Genomic DNA, 14,139 nt, shown 5'->3' with positions numbered 1-14,139 from the left:
GAAGTTGTTTTTCATAACCTCAGTTTCCCTGATAAGTGATGTTTTTGTAGGCTATAAACAGAGTATGGAAGAAGTTAATGGAGAGTTAATTGCACCTAACAACTAAAATTAACAAGATTTAACAGACAAAGGTTAAGACATTGTGAAGGTTAACTTGTTTCCCATAGAAAATAATAGATTTATGTATGAACAAATGTTTAACTAAAAGGTTTCAAGGCGCCTGAATGTCTCCTATGCCTTGAGATAATGTTTTTGCTGTAACTTCTCATCCCTGTTGTAAATTTAAGAATTGTAAACCATAAGGAATGTGCCTCAAGATAGATTGTACCTTGATGTCATTGATTACTATGAATGCAATGTTTTCTGTAATGGTGCATAATGGGGTTGTAAGACAGAACAAAGAAGTAGTAGTAGTAGTAGTAGTGACAAGAATAGGGGGAGAAGAAGGAATATGAGATGGAGAGGAGACGAGACAAGAATGGAGGGAAGATAGAGGGAGTAATGGAGAGAATGGAAGCAGGAGGGGAGCAGGAGAGGGGAGAAGGGGAGCATGAGCCAGGGGAGGGGAGAAAGGAAACAGAAGAAATGAGCAGGAGAGCAGGGGAGTGAAGAATGAGTGGGACAGTAAAGAATGAGAGAAGTAGAGTATTAGAGTAGCCATAGAAATAATAATAATAAAGCATGTAATGAGAAGATTTTGAATTTATCATGATCCATGACTCCGTAATCCGCCAACGCTGCATCCGCTTTCGGAAAAAGCCTGGAATAAGTCTGCTGGGGCTGGCTCCCGGCACTGATGGCACTTTGGGCTAAGCACTGGACAGCTAACTTCAAGATTGGTGGTTCAAATCTACCAGATGCTCCATGGGAGAAAGAAGAGATTGCTCCCATAAAGACTTACCATTTCAGAAACCCTAAAGAGCCATTCTACTCTGTCTTATGTGGTGAGATCACTATGAATCAGAATTGACTTGTTGGCAGTGGGTTTGTTTTGGTTCTTCAGGGACCTTCAAAAAAGACAATTGCCTATTACCAGTAGGGGAGAGCTGTTTCATCATAATTACTAAGGGTAATTGTATTTCTTATTCTAGGGCAAAGTTTCAGCTGTTTCAACACGATCTGTTAGGAAATATCAGCAATGAGCCAATCAACCTGACTTCCTGTAATTATGCAGAACTGAATGAATGCCGATGATGGACTTGAGTATAGTATACATGGTGGATACAAATGAAGAGTGACCTTAATGTCCCAGGATGACTTTATTTGACTTGTCCTTGCTCATTCTCAGGATACTTCTAAAAGAGGCAGAACCTTAGCCGTTCATCCACTCATACTCTCTCTAGTTATTTCTGTGAGCTCTCAGAGATGACTTCAAGTGTGCTGAAAGCCAAGCTCCTCCTGCTCTGTGCTTTGAGTCAGGGTCCTTAGCCATGTCTTCCGAGAGAACACTTACTGCAGTGTGCCCAACTCCAACCTGGGCCTGCAGCATGCCTTCCCCCACCTCCTGCCCCATTCCTTGGATTTGCCCTGTGGAGGCAGTTCAGTAAAAATGAATAAAAGAAGATGAGTAGGCCAGGCTTCTAATTTTAATTTCACTCTTTGTTTAGATAGATGAATTTGCACAAACATCTCTGTATACTCCAGCTTTCTTCTCGCTAAGTGGGAATAATAATTCTTGTTCTTTCTACTTTAAATATTGCTGTAGGTATCAAGCTAGGGAATAGAATGGAAGAAAAAGTGCTAGACTTTAAGGAACACTGAGTTCCAGTCTTATTAAGCCACTAACCAACCAGAACATTTCAGACAACTTACTAAAAACTCTCTGGTCTTCATTCTCCCCACTAGAATGAGGAGTTTGAATTAAAGGGGTAAGCAATCCTTCCTAGTACCAAGGTTCATGAATTAAAGAGGTGTTATGAAAGAGGTAAATGCATTCTCACTATATTTGAAGTTCCTCTTTTACTTATCATTAGATCATCTAGTAATATCAGCAGCAACAGTAGAGAGAAAAGGCTAAAGAGAAGAGGCCAGAGGTACCTGAAACATCCACCACCACATAAGTTCCAGTATGTGTAATTATGCTGAAGGTCCAGGAGAACAGCATCATTAGTCATCAGTGCCTGAATCAAGCAGTTGGAGAAGTATTTCTAAACTACATGGCTACATGTTGGCACACCTGCCTCGGCAGACCGAAAGAATGCCAGTATAATCATAAGTTACATTTTCATTTCTCTCGTAAGGCCAAACAAATATATAGCTATTTGAAGAAACCATTTTAATAACTGGAAAAGTTGTTGTTGTTGTTGTTGTTGTTGTTGTTGTTGTTAAGTGCCGTTGAGTGGGTTCCGACTCCTAGCAACCCTGTTTAGGATTTCCAAGGAGCGACTGGTAAATTTGAACTGCCAACTTTGCGGTTCAAACAGACCTTGCGGTCCAGTGCATTATCCCACAGCACAACACCAGCAATTTGTTGTTGTTAAGTACCATCAAGTCGGTTCCAACCCATAGTGAAACTGAACAAGGTTTCCGAGGCTGTAAATCTTTACTGGAGCAGAAAGTCTCATCTTTCTCCAGCATGTCAAATCTCAACCCAATGTTCAGTTTTCAAAAGCCTAAATTAAACTCCTTGACAATCATCATGTTAGCAAAGTTACAGGTTATCTTACAGTCAGACAACAATTTTTTGAAAGTGGCCAATCTTCTGTATAGAACTAGAATAAATTTCAATAAATCCAGTTTTTAAAGCATTGAACTGACTCCTTTTACTGCAATATGAGTGAAAATATATTTGGGTGGAAAATAATTGAATGTGAATGACTCTATTTAGGTTTCTTTCCCCTTTATACAAATGTTGTAAATGCAGAGGTCGTAGACTTGCTTGGGTATATGATATGAGCATGGATGCTTGGATAAATGATGGCCAAGGTGTAGTCAAGGAATATAACAATCATTTAATTTGGACATATAGCTCACTACAGTTAGGCTATTGGATGGTTGTGACACTTCCAGAACTAGAGGTGTAAGTAAATGAAGCTTCCAAGAACATTACTACCTACCACAAGTGTTTCTTAAAGCCATATTGTTGTTGCTGTTAAGCACCATCAGTCAGTTCTGGCTCATAGTGATCCTACACAGGGTTTCCAAGGTGCGTATGATGGGTTTGAACTGCAGACCTTGTATAGGGGGAACAATAGTCATTGTCATTTGATGTTTTACTGTACATCTTTGTTCTTGCAGGGATAAGTGTGGTGCTCCACAAAAAGAGAAAGAAATGTCACTAAATTTGAGGTCCTGAAAAGAAGCCAAACAACTTCAACAACACCTATAAACCACATTAGTTCAGTTAAAGTTATGTTAACAGCTCAAGACTGATCACAGTTATTCAATGCCCAAAATTCTTCATATAGTCCTCAATAAAAAAAAGGAACCACAAAAGGCAGAAGCAGCAGAAAAAGTTTCCATGGTAAAATGTGGTACATTAAAATATTTATAATGCAGATGTATCATTTCTGTCTATCAATCCAGGTAATTACTCAAAAAATCAAGCACATACTTTGGAGCCCAATATAGGATCTAAGTAACTTAAACATATTTACAATTGATATCTGTCATTAGGTGATGCTCAAGAGGAAAAGCGGTCTCTGATAGGTAATAAAGAGGTGCATGGGCCATCCCAGATTCCTGATGCATGTCTACAGTCAGCCCATTGCCATCCTTAGAACAGCTGATCTTTTCTCCATATCTAAGAAGCTGTTGTTAGGTACCATGGAGTCAGTTCCAATGTGCAGCCCCCAGATGCCAGGAAAGAGAATATTGCACTAGAAGGTCAGGAGAGCTTGCCATCCCAACAGAATGAAACACTGCCCAGTGCTGGGACAACCTCACAATTGTTGCTACGCTTGAGTCCATAGCTTCCAGCACTGTGCCAATCCATCTCATTGGGCACCTTCCTCTTTTTCTCCAACCCTCCACTTTACCAAACATGATATCCACCTACAAGGACTAATCCTTCCTGATAATATGTCCAAAGTATGAGAGACCAAATCTGACCATCCCGGCTTCCAAGGAGCATTCTGGTTGTACTTCCTCCAATGCAGATCTGTTGGTTCTTTTGGCAGTCCATGGTACTTTCAATATTCTCCTCCAACCCCGTAACTCAAAGGCATCAATTCTTCTAAGGTCTTCCTTATTCACTGTCCAGATTTTGCATGCATAAGAGGTTATTGAAAATAGCATGACTTGGGTCAGGTGCCCCTTAGTCCTCAAACTGACATCTTTGCTCTGGAACACTTTAAACAGGACTTGTGCAGCAGATATACCTAATGCAATACATTGTTTGATTTCTTGACTGCTGCTTCTGTGAGTGTTGATAGTTGATCCAAGAAGAATGAAGTCCTTGACAACTTCAGTCTTTTCTCCATTCATAAGAATGTTGTTTATTGGTCCAGTGGTGAGGATTTTTGTTTTCTTTACCTTGAGATGTAATCCATACCAAAGGCTGTGCTCTTTGATCTTCATCAGTAAATGTCTTAAGTCCTCTTCACTTTCAGCAAGCAAGGTTGTATCATCTGCATATCGCAGGTTGTTAATGAGTCTTCCTTCAACCCTGATACCACATTTTTCTTCATATAATCCAATTTCTTGGATTATTTGCACAACATACAGATTGAATCAATATGGTGAAAGAATACAACCCTGGCACACATCTTTCCTAATTCTATACCTTTCAGTGTGCCCTTGTTCTGTTCGAACAACTGCCTATTAGTCTATGTACAGGTTCTTCATGAGAACAATTAAGTGTTATGGAATACTCATACTTCACAATGTTATTTCCCAAGCAGTTACATATTGCTAAATCAGCTACTATACCAAGAAAGGGACAGATAGTCTATGGCCAATTGATGGAACCGATAAACAGAGATAACTTTACACAAACACTACTGATAATTACAATGCATTCTCATGCACAGCCCCCAGACGCCAGGGAAGAGAATATTGCACTAGAAGGTCAGGAGAGCTTGCCAATCTAAACTTCGGATTGGAGCTGGGATCCAATTAGCTTAGTAAAAATATATTTCAGTCCCTGGATCCCTAAATGAAGCTGTCTTAATGGCCTCATTTCCATCAGACTTTCAAGACATATTGGAACAGACTCTCCTGGAGCTGTCCAAAGGGAAGCCCTCCTCTCATCCCAGAGCCTGGTTTGTTTCTCATGATGGAAAACCAGCTGACCAAGTGATACGTTACTTAATAGACCTGAAGAAAAACAAGAGAACCCAGAACGACGACACAAGTCTGGACTCTGGAGTGGATATGAATGTCTCTCAAGTATAAACCTTGAGAGGGAGAAAACATTCATCAACAGTGTGCATCAGCCTAAGATCCTTTACTTAGAATATTTAGACCTGAGTAGTACTGAGAGTGGACCCACCACTCTCTGCTCCCCTGAGGACCCCTCTTTAGGGCACATGCTAGACAGAGCTATCATGGATCACTTGTAGAAGAGTTGTTGTTGTTGTTGTTATGTGCCGTGGAGTCAGTTCCAACTCATAGCAACCCTGTACAGGGTTTCCGAGGCTGTAAATCTTCATGGGGACAGAACGCCTCATCTTTCTCCTGTGGAACAGCTGGTAGTTTTGAACTGCTGACCCTGAGGTTCGCAGCCCAATTCGTAACCACTACGCTACCAGAGCTCCTTTGTAGAAGAATACCCAGGAATAAAAAGCATTGCTGCAGATTTTGAAGCCAATGCATCATCCCCATCAGAAAAAGAGGCAGATCACCCCTAGCCAAAAGATATATCAAGACTAGTATCTGGAAGAAGTGAGAGAAATGCTGTCTTAATTCCCATAAATTAACACTAAATGTGGTTGTGTCTCTTGTGTTGCTGCACTGTTTATTTATACTTCTTCTTGTAAATCGCAGTATGGACTGCTTAGGTAGTTGAGAATGAGCTCAAGCAGTAATCAGAAAGCAGGATATTGAGGACATTTTTCCACCCTATTCTTTTGATTGGAGTCCTGGTGTGGCAATGTAAGATAAGCAGTAGACTGCAAGATCAGTGGTTCAAACCCACCATCTGCTCCTTGGAAACCCTATACATGGTCACTATGAGTCAGAACCAACTTGAAGGTACTTAACAATTACAACAACAAACTTATTAAGCAGTTGCTTTTTATAGTGACATTCTGCTAAGCATTATGGACACAAAAAGGTATAATCAGTGTTTATCCTCAGTGGATTTATGGTCTCTAGCTCCTTGTGGGCGTGAGAAAAAAATGTTTGAAGTGGACAAGAGTTTCTCAACCTCAGCATTATCAATATTTTATGCCAGATCTTTCTTTAGGCTGCCATGTGCATTATAGAATGTTTAACAGCACTCTGTTTTCATAGATGCAAGAAGTCAGTGCTGTTGTTGTTGTTGTTGAGTGCCGTCAAGTTGGTTCCAATCCATAGCAACCCTGTATAGGGTTTCCGAGGAGCGGCTGGTGAGCTTGAACCACAGACCTTGAGGTTCAACCAACTTTGCAGTCCAGTGCATTAACCCACAGCGCTATACCAGGACTCCTCCAAACTGTGACAACCAAGTAATGTCTCCAAATATTGCCAAATGCCTCTTGAGAAACAAAATGACTCTTGATTTAAAAAATTTAAACCACTGTTCTAAGGTCTATGGATACATGATGATCAAGACACACAAAGGCCCTACCTCATGGAGCTCACATTCTAGGAAATGACCAAGTTTATAAACAGATGTTTCAGTTACCTATTGCTGTGCAAGTAAATATTCCAAGCTTTGTGACATCAAAGAACACCATTTTGTTATGTGCCAATATTCCATAGATCAGAAATTGTAACAGGGCATGGGGGAGAGTGGCTTGTCTCTTTAATGACAGGAGCTTCAGTTGGCAAGACTTAAACAACTAGGAGTGAATTGAGGGCTGGAATAATCAAGACACTTCTTTAATCACATGCCTGACACCTGGACTGAGATAATATGAGTGAAGCTCATCTGCAATTGTCCCCAGAGGTGCTTACTCTATTTGGCTGGGGCTTCTTTCAGCACAATAGCTGGGTTCCAAAAGGGGACACCCCTAGAGGCAATGTGTGGAGTGAGTCTTCCCAGAAACCAAGGAAGGAAGAGCAAGTCTTCTTCTGATCTATCCTCAGAAGTCATGTTGCATCATCACCACATTCTACTGGTCACGATGGTCAGCCCAGATTCAGGGGAGTTGAATTAGGCACTATCTCTTGATGGGTGAGTGCCAAGGTCACATTGCAGAAGAGTGTATGGTATGGGAGAGATATATAAAAATTGTATAATCTGCCACAACAAGTAAGCAAATATGCCTTGTTATTTCAGGTACAGTTAAACAGAAATAGTATTCAAAACATTTACATTGGAAATGGGTTCAAAAGATACTTTTAGGCTGATGAAAACATTCTATAATTGCATTGAGATGATAGTCACACAACTCTGTAAATTAACTAAAAATCATTGAACTTAATCATTCACTTAAATGAATATTATGGTATATAAATAATACCTCAAACAATATGTTTAACCGTCAATGTATTACAAAGCACTGAACAATCCGAGCAGATACAGATGCTGACCATAGTGCTGGGACAGGGTTCTGGAGGCCCTTCAGTTACTGAGTAGTGGAAAGACCTCAGGTGTCTGGGAGGCACAAACGTGACCAAGGTGACCCAGGAATTCAAGGCATGGCTGTTGACCAACTAGTATGGATATATTTTAGCATTTGAACAATCAAAACTAGGGGCCAAAGAAATCTTGACCAAAGGCAAGTAGAATGAAAGAAAATCAAGCCCAAGAAAATAATGAGATTTACAGCCACAACAATGGGATGGCAACCGAGACAGAGACAGAAATTATATGAGTCCTGATTCACAAGGAGATCCATCTGTCTAGCTGACACCTCCACTTGGCTGTCTTTTATATTTCAATGAACTAAAATGACCATTATGAAATATTTACTGAGCCTCTTGAAGCACATGCCACTATTTTAAAATCCAGGAAAACCTACCCTTGTAAAGATGTTTTGAGAAGGTACAATCAAAAGTGTTTAAAGCCTTCATTTCCCTTCTATGCATGCTCTTCTCTCTCTTCTAGTTTCCTATTCTGCTGGGAGGAATTAGGATTAGGGTAAATTTTGAGGTTGATGAGTTATAGCTAGATCCATATAACCTTGTCCAACAAAGAAGCTAGTACTACTAGCTTGTAGAGACAAAAGAAGAAAAGATTACCAGTTAAATGAAGACAGCCAATTGCCTTAGCCTTTGAATGACTATATGAAGTGATCACATAACTGTTGCAGAGAACATAGAGGTGGTGACTTGAACTCAAGCTCCCATTGGCATATGTTTAAGAAGTAATACAGCAACTCTGAGTTTGCTGCAGCGCTAAGAGAAGAAAAAATGTCCTCACTTTGGAGAGTCAGTCTGCAGTGAAACCAATGGTGAGTAATTTCTATCTCTACTAAATTTAATTAATGTAAAGTGATGGAGAGATGAGGAACTGAGAAATGAAGTGAGAGTCCCTCAACCCTGAGCCATGGTAACCCCAAATCACGGTAATCCCAAGCCATGATTTCTCTTCCCATGTACACAAATGTCCTTCAGTTCCCACTAACGCAATGGTAAAGAGGAAGAGCATATGCTCCAAGGATCCTCAGCAGATCATTTCCCTCTGCTGAGAAATGAATAGAATTGCCATTGTCAGGTGACCGGTGAGAAGTAGACATGGTATTTGGGATATCTGGTGTGGCGCTGTATGATAAGCACTGAACCAAAATTTTGGCAGTTCAAATCCACCAGTTGCTTCTTGGAAACCCTGTACAGGGCCGCTACGAGGTGGAACTGACTTGACGGTACTTAACAACAACAACAAATATATGTAAGAGTCCTGGTGTGGCATGATAGGGTGAGCACTGGGCTGCTAACTACAAGGTTCATGGTTTAAACCCACCAGCCACTCTTCAGACATCCTATATAGGGTCATTATGAGTCAGAAATGACACAATAGCACTTAACAACAACAAAACATACACATTAATAAATTAGGAAGAGATTAGAAGGTTTCTTCAACTATATGGTGAAGTAAATCCTTTTTAAGAAGTTCTCTTCAGAGGAGTTCCAATTTTTAAAAGCCCTTCTTCTGATATAGAAATTAAAATCTGGACCAAATTTATCTCCTTAGATTATCTTAAATGATTTATTTAAGTAGATCAAGCACTTGTTTAAAGAAGGTGTTTAGAAAGAAAATATGGAATTTTGTTTTGTTTTTGAGTAAAAAAAAAAAAATTAAGGTTTCTGAATGTAAAATACATTGCCAAATATATTTTTGTGAATATCTGGAATAATGCCAAAACCATCCGGCAACACTGCAGCAACTGGTACCATTATAACACTGAATGGGTAGTGAGCAGGGTGTGCAGGGAGGGATCTTGGGAAAGATAGAATAAGTGACAAAATGGAATAATTGTCTCAAAGGAAAGGGCAACAAATGAAATAGTATAAGTGAAGAAGGGAATCCATGGGCAGGAAGAGTAAGAAGAAAACAGGAGTCATTTTAGTAAATCTTGTTACTTCCCCCAAGAAAAATAATTTTTTAAAAAGAAAAACCATAATTTGCCAAAATGAGAATGAAGTGGATAATTAAGCTCTGAACAAAAAGGACATAGAAAGGGAAGAGCAGCCTGCCGCCTACACAGTGCCCTTATCTCCTTCATGTGCACATGCAGGTCCTTACTTGCCAGGGACTGGCCCTTGCTGTTGTAATCGGATTCTACACTCCTGTAGAACAGACTATGGCCTAAAACCCTCACACATGCCTGTACATTTAGTTATGCAAGAGTTATCAGAGCTTAGTCTCCTCCATGCAGTCTCTTAAGGTTCACGAATTCTCACTGGCTATTAAAGTTTTCCAGTATGTAATAAATCACTGACAAGCAAAGATATTAGGAAAGAATATTAAGGAAAAGACAGAAAGACATCAGGAGGGAAGAATTCTTTCTAATTGATCTTCAACATTGTTATAATCGGAAACCTTGAGTAACAACACTGACCTCTTGGTATCATAAACACTTGTTAAGTGTCACCGAGTCGATTCTGACTCATAGTGATTCTGTACAAGGTTTTCAAACAGTGACTGGTGAGTTTGAACCGCCAACTTTGCAGTTCAAATCAAATCATAAACAGCAGTCCTCATCAAATTATAATGGCCATATGACTTGCTTGGGGATCTTGTTGAAATGCGTTTGATGATGCAGAAAAGCTGGTTTGGAGCCTGAAACTCTTCATTCTAATAAATCGGGCTGCTGTTGATGTTGTTGTTTGTGATTGTATGCTGTCCAGTCAACTCAACTCATAGCCACCCATGTGACAGAGCAGAACTGCCCCACGGGTTTCTAGACTGTTATCTCTACAGAAGCAAATTGCCATGTTTTCCCTCCCATGGCACCACTGGGTAGGTTCAACCTCTGACCTTTTGGTTAGCAGCCTAACAGTTAACCATTGTATCATCAGAACTCCTTAACAATATTCTACAGTTGCCTTCATAGTGACCTTGTGTTGTTGTTGTTAAGGTGCCATCGAGTCAGTATCAACTCATAGTGACCCTATGCCCAACAGAACAAAACACTGCCCAGTCTTGGGCCAACCCCACAACCACTGCCACGCTTGATTCCATTGATGCTGACACTTTGCTAATCCAGCTCGCTAGGGGTCTTCCTCTTTTTCTCTGACCCTACATCTTACTAAACATGATATCCTTCTCCAGCGACTGGTCCCTCTTGAAAATATGTCTGAAATATGAGAGACCAAGTGTAGCCATCCTGGCCTCCAAGGAGCACTCTGGCTGTACTTCTTCCAACACTGATCTATGTTGGTCTATGTACAGATTCCTCATGAGCACAATTAAGTGTTCCGGAATACTCATAATTCGCAATGTTGTCCATAGCTTGTCATGATCCACACAGTCAAAAGTCTTTGTGTAGTCAATAAATCACAGGTAAATATCTTTCTGATATTCTCTGCTTTCAGCCAAGATCCATAGGACATCAACAATGGTATCCCTTGTATCCTATAGGGTCATTAGAAGTGCTGATGGGGCACATCTAGTGACCTTATGTTGTTGTTCTTGTTAAGTGCCATTGAGTCAATTCTGAACCATAGTGACCCTATATAGTGTTTCCAAGGAGCAGCTGGTGAGCTTGAACCCTGACTTTGCAGTTCAAACAACTTTGCAGTCTGATGCATTAGCCCACAGCGCCACACCAGGAGTCCAATAGGACAGAGTAAAACTGTTCCAGAGGATTTACAAGGCTGTAATCTTATACAAAGTCACTCTACCGAAAATAATTGATCAACCTTCAGCCATATCAGGATCGAGAACATGTAGTACTGAAAGGAGAAATCCAAGCTACATTCATGGCATTAAAGGGAAAACGTGGTACAGGAATTAATGGATTACGAACTGAGATGTTTTGAAAACTGGAGGCAGCACTGGAAGCATTTGTCTATGTCAGGAAATTTGGGAAACAGCTACGAGGTCAATAGACTGGAAGTGATCCATATTTGTGTCCATTCAAAAGAAACCTGATTCAATACAATGTAGGAAGTATCCAATAATATCACTAATATCACATGCAAGTAAAAGTTAGCTGAAGATACTTAAAAAAAAAAATTTTTTTTTTTCAGCAAATACATCAACAGGGAACTACCAAAAATTCAAGCTGGATTCAGAAGAAGACAAAGAACCAGGGATGCCAATGCTGATATCAGATGGATCTTGGCTGAAAGCAAAGACATTCAACTGCATGTTGTTGTTGTTGCCATTGAGTCAGTACAGACTCATAGCAACCCTATGCACAACAGAACAAAACATTGCCCTTCTTCTACGATCTTTCTTTTTCAATGTCCAGCTTTTAGAATATAACAAATTATGGATAACATTTTGAAGACTGTAAATTTCAGGACACTTTATTGTGCTCATGTGGAACCTGTACATAGAACAAGAGGTGGTAATTCCAATGGAACAAAGGAATATTCGTATTGATGTTAGGTACCATCGAGTCAGTACTGACTCATAGAGACCCTACGCTCAATAGAATGAAACACTACCCATTCCTGGGCTGACCTCACAATCATTGCTACTTTTGAGCTCATTGCTGCTGCCACTGTGCCAATCCATCTTGTTTTTTTTGGGGGGAGGGGGAGTCTTCCTCTTTTTCTCCAACTCTCCACTTTACCAAACATGATATCCTTCTCCAGTGACTGGTCCTTCTTGATAATATATCTGAAATACGAGAGACCAAGTCTGGCCATCCTGTCTTCCAAGTAGCATTCTGGCTGTACTTCTGCCAACACAGACCTATTTATTCATTTGGCAGGCCATGGAACTTTCAATATTCTCCTCCAACACTATAATTCAAATGCGTCAATTCTTCTATGGTCTTCCTTATTCACTGTCCAACTTTAGCATGCATATGAGGTTATTGAAAATACCATGACTTGGGTCAGATGCACCTTAGTCCTCAAGCTGACATCTTTGCTCTTCAATACTTTAAAAAGGTCTTGTGCAACAGATTTTCCTAATGCAATACGTTGTTTAGTTCATTGACTGCTACTTCCATGAGTGTTTATGATAGATGGAATCAAAATGAAGTCTTTGACAGTTTCAATCTTTTCTCCATTTATACGGATGTTGCCTATTGGTCCTGTGTTGAGGATATTGCATGCATGTTGCATGGTTTAAAATAAGGAGACGTGTGTATCAGGGTTGTACCATTTCATCATATTCATTCAAACTGTATGATGAGAAAATAATATGAGAAGTTGAACTATGTGAAAAAGAACATGCCAGCAGTTTTAGAGGAAGACTCATTAACAATCTGCAATATGCAGATAACAACCTTGCTTGCTGAAAGTGAAGAGGATTTGAAACAATTACTGATGAAGATCAAAGACTATAGCCTTCAGTCAGCATGGATTGCACCTTAGCATAAAGAAGCATCATGACCAATACACAACACCATGATAAACAGAAAAGTAGGGTATAGAGCACCCTAGTGAACCCTGAGTGAATCAGAGTGACACAACAGTGAATGTGCAGATGTTCGAGTTTCTATGTGTGCCCAGAAGCACATTCTTTCCTCTGGGTACATACAACAGAGAGAAAGCAGAAAGCAGGAATCCGTCATTTATTATTGCATGTTATTCTGCTTTCCAAGAGTTCAGAATTATTGAAGTTTCTCCTTAGGACTTGCAGGGAGATGGAATTCTTCTCTGTATATGAGTGTGCCACAAAGCAATACCAGATGTAGGTAGCCCCTGTTAAGGAAGTGTAATTTAAGGACTCCGAGGAGTTCTAACATGATGCATTGGGTGATATCAGAGCATCCTTTACAACCTTTTCTTCTCTTAGTTAATCCTTCTTCAACAGTGCAAATTGTACTTGTCTCTGAATCGTGCCCAACCTGAGTATCAAGGGATTTCGGAAAGGTCTGGTAGTTAAGCAGAAATATTGAAAAAGTGCTAAAAACACAGCTGCAGAATCAAGGCTAATGATTTAACCCTAAATTTTTTACACACTCTAAAGATATTCTTGATATAGAAGTTTCCTCCCTGTTCCTTGGTGAGGGTAAACCCTTCTCTACAAATCAGAGGCTAATAAATAGTATTGTTGCTGTTAAGTGCTGTATAAGGTTTCTGAGGAGTGGCTAATAGCCTTAGTGAAAAGAAAATGATTTGGCCTCAAGTGAAGAATCTGAATGAACAGCCCAAAACCAGTTGGGGGCGGGTCTCCTCCTTAGTCCCTTGAACAGAAGTCTCCTGTTGCATGCCTTGGTGTGGGTGTCTTCAAAGGTTGCTACCTAAATTTGCATACTTCCTGACAGACAGAACACTCCTGCGAGAGCCTCAAGGCCAGGGTGGTGAGTGTCAATGGGAGGAGTAACCGAGTTTCACTTCCTTGCCAGTTGGAGACTCAGAGCTACAGCCAAGCTTGTCTCTGACCAAAGAACAACCAGAGAGATTGAGGAACAGTTGAGCCCATCTCCCTCAGTGTCTTCCCCATAGCACCTAGCAGGGACTCTGTGGATGTGAGGAGCCTGAGGA

At 40.3% G+C, this 14,139-nt stretch overlaps 1 pseudogene; it reads left to right on the top strand.

The window, feature by feature from the left end:
* LOC102820620 overlaps positions 1-5,827 on the top strand; it is an 8,028-nt pseudogene extending 2,201 nt beyond the window's left edge.
* Positions 5,828-14,139: the final 8,312 nt, after the last annotated feature.

The sequence above is a fragment of the Chrysochloris asiatica genome, unplaced genomic scaffold (genome assembly GCF_000296735.1).
Source record: "Chrysochloris asiatica unplaced genomic scaffold, ChrAsi1.0 scaffold00377, whole genome shotgun sequence".
Classification (NCBI taxonomy): Eukaryota; Metazoa; Chordata; class Mammalia; order Afrosoricida; family Chrysochloridae; genus Chrysochloris; species Chrysochloris asiatica.
The sequence above is the reverse complement of the archived record's forward strand: the minus strand, read 5'-3'. Positions and strand labels throughout refer to the sequence as shown.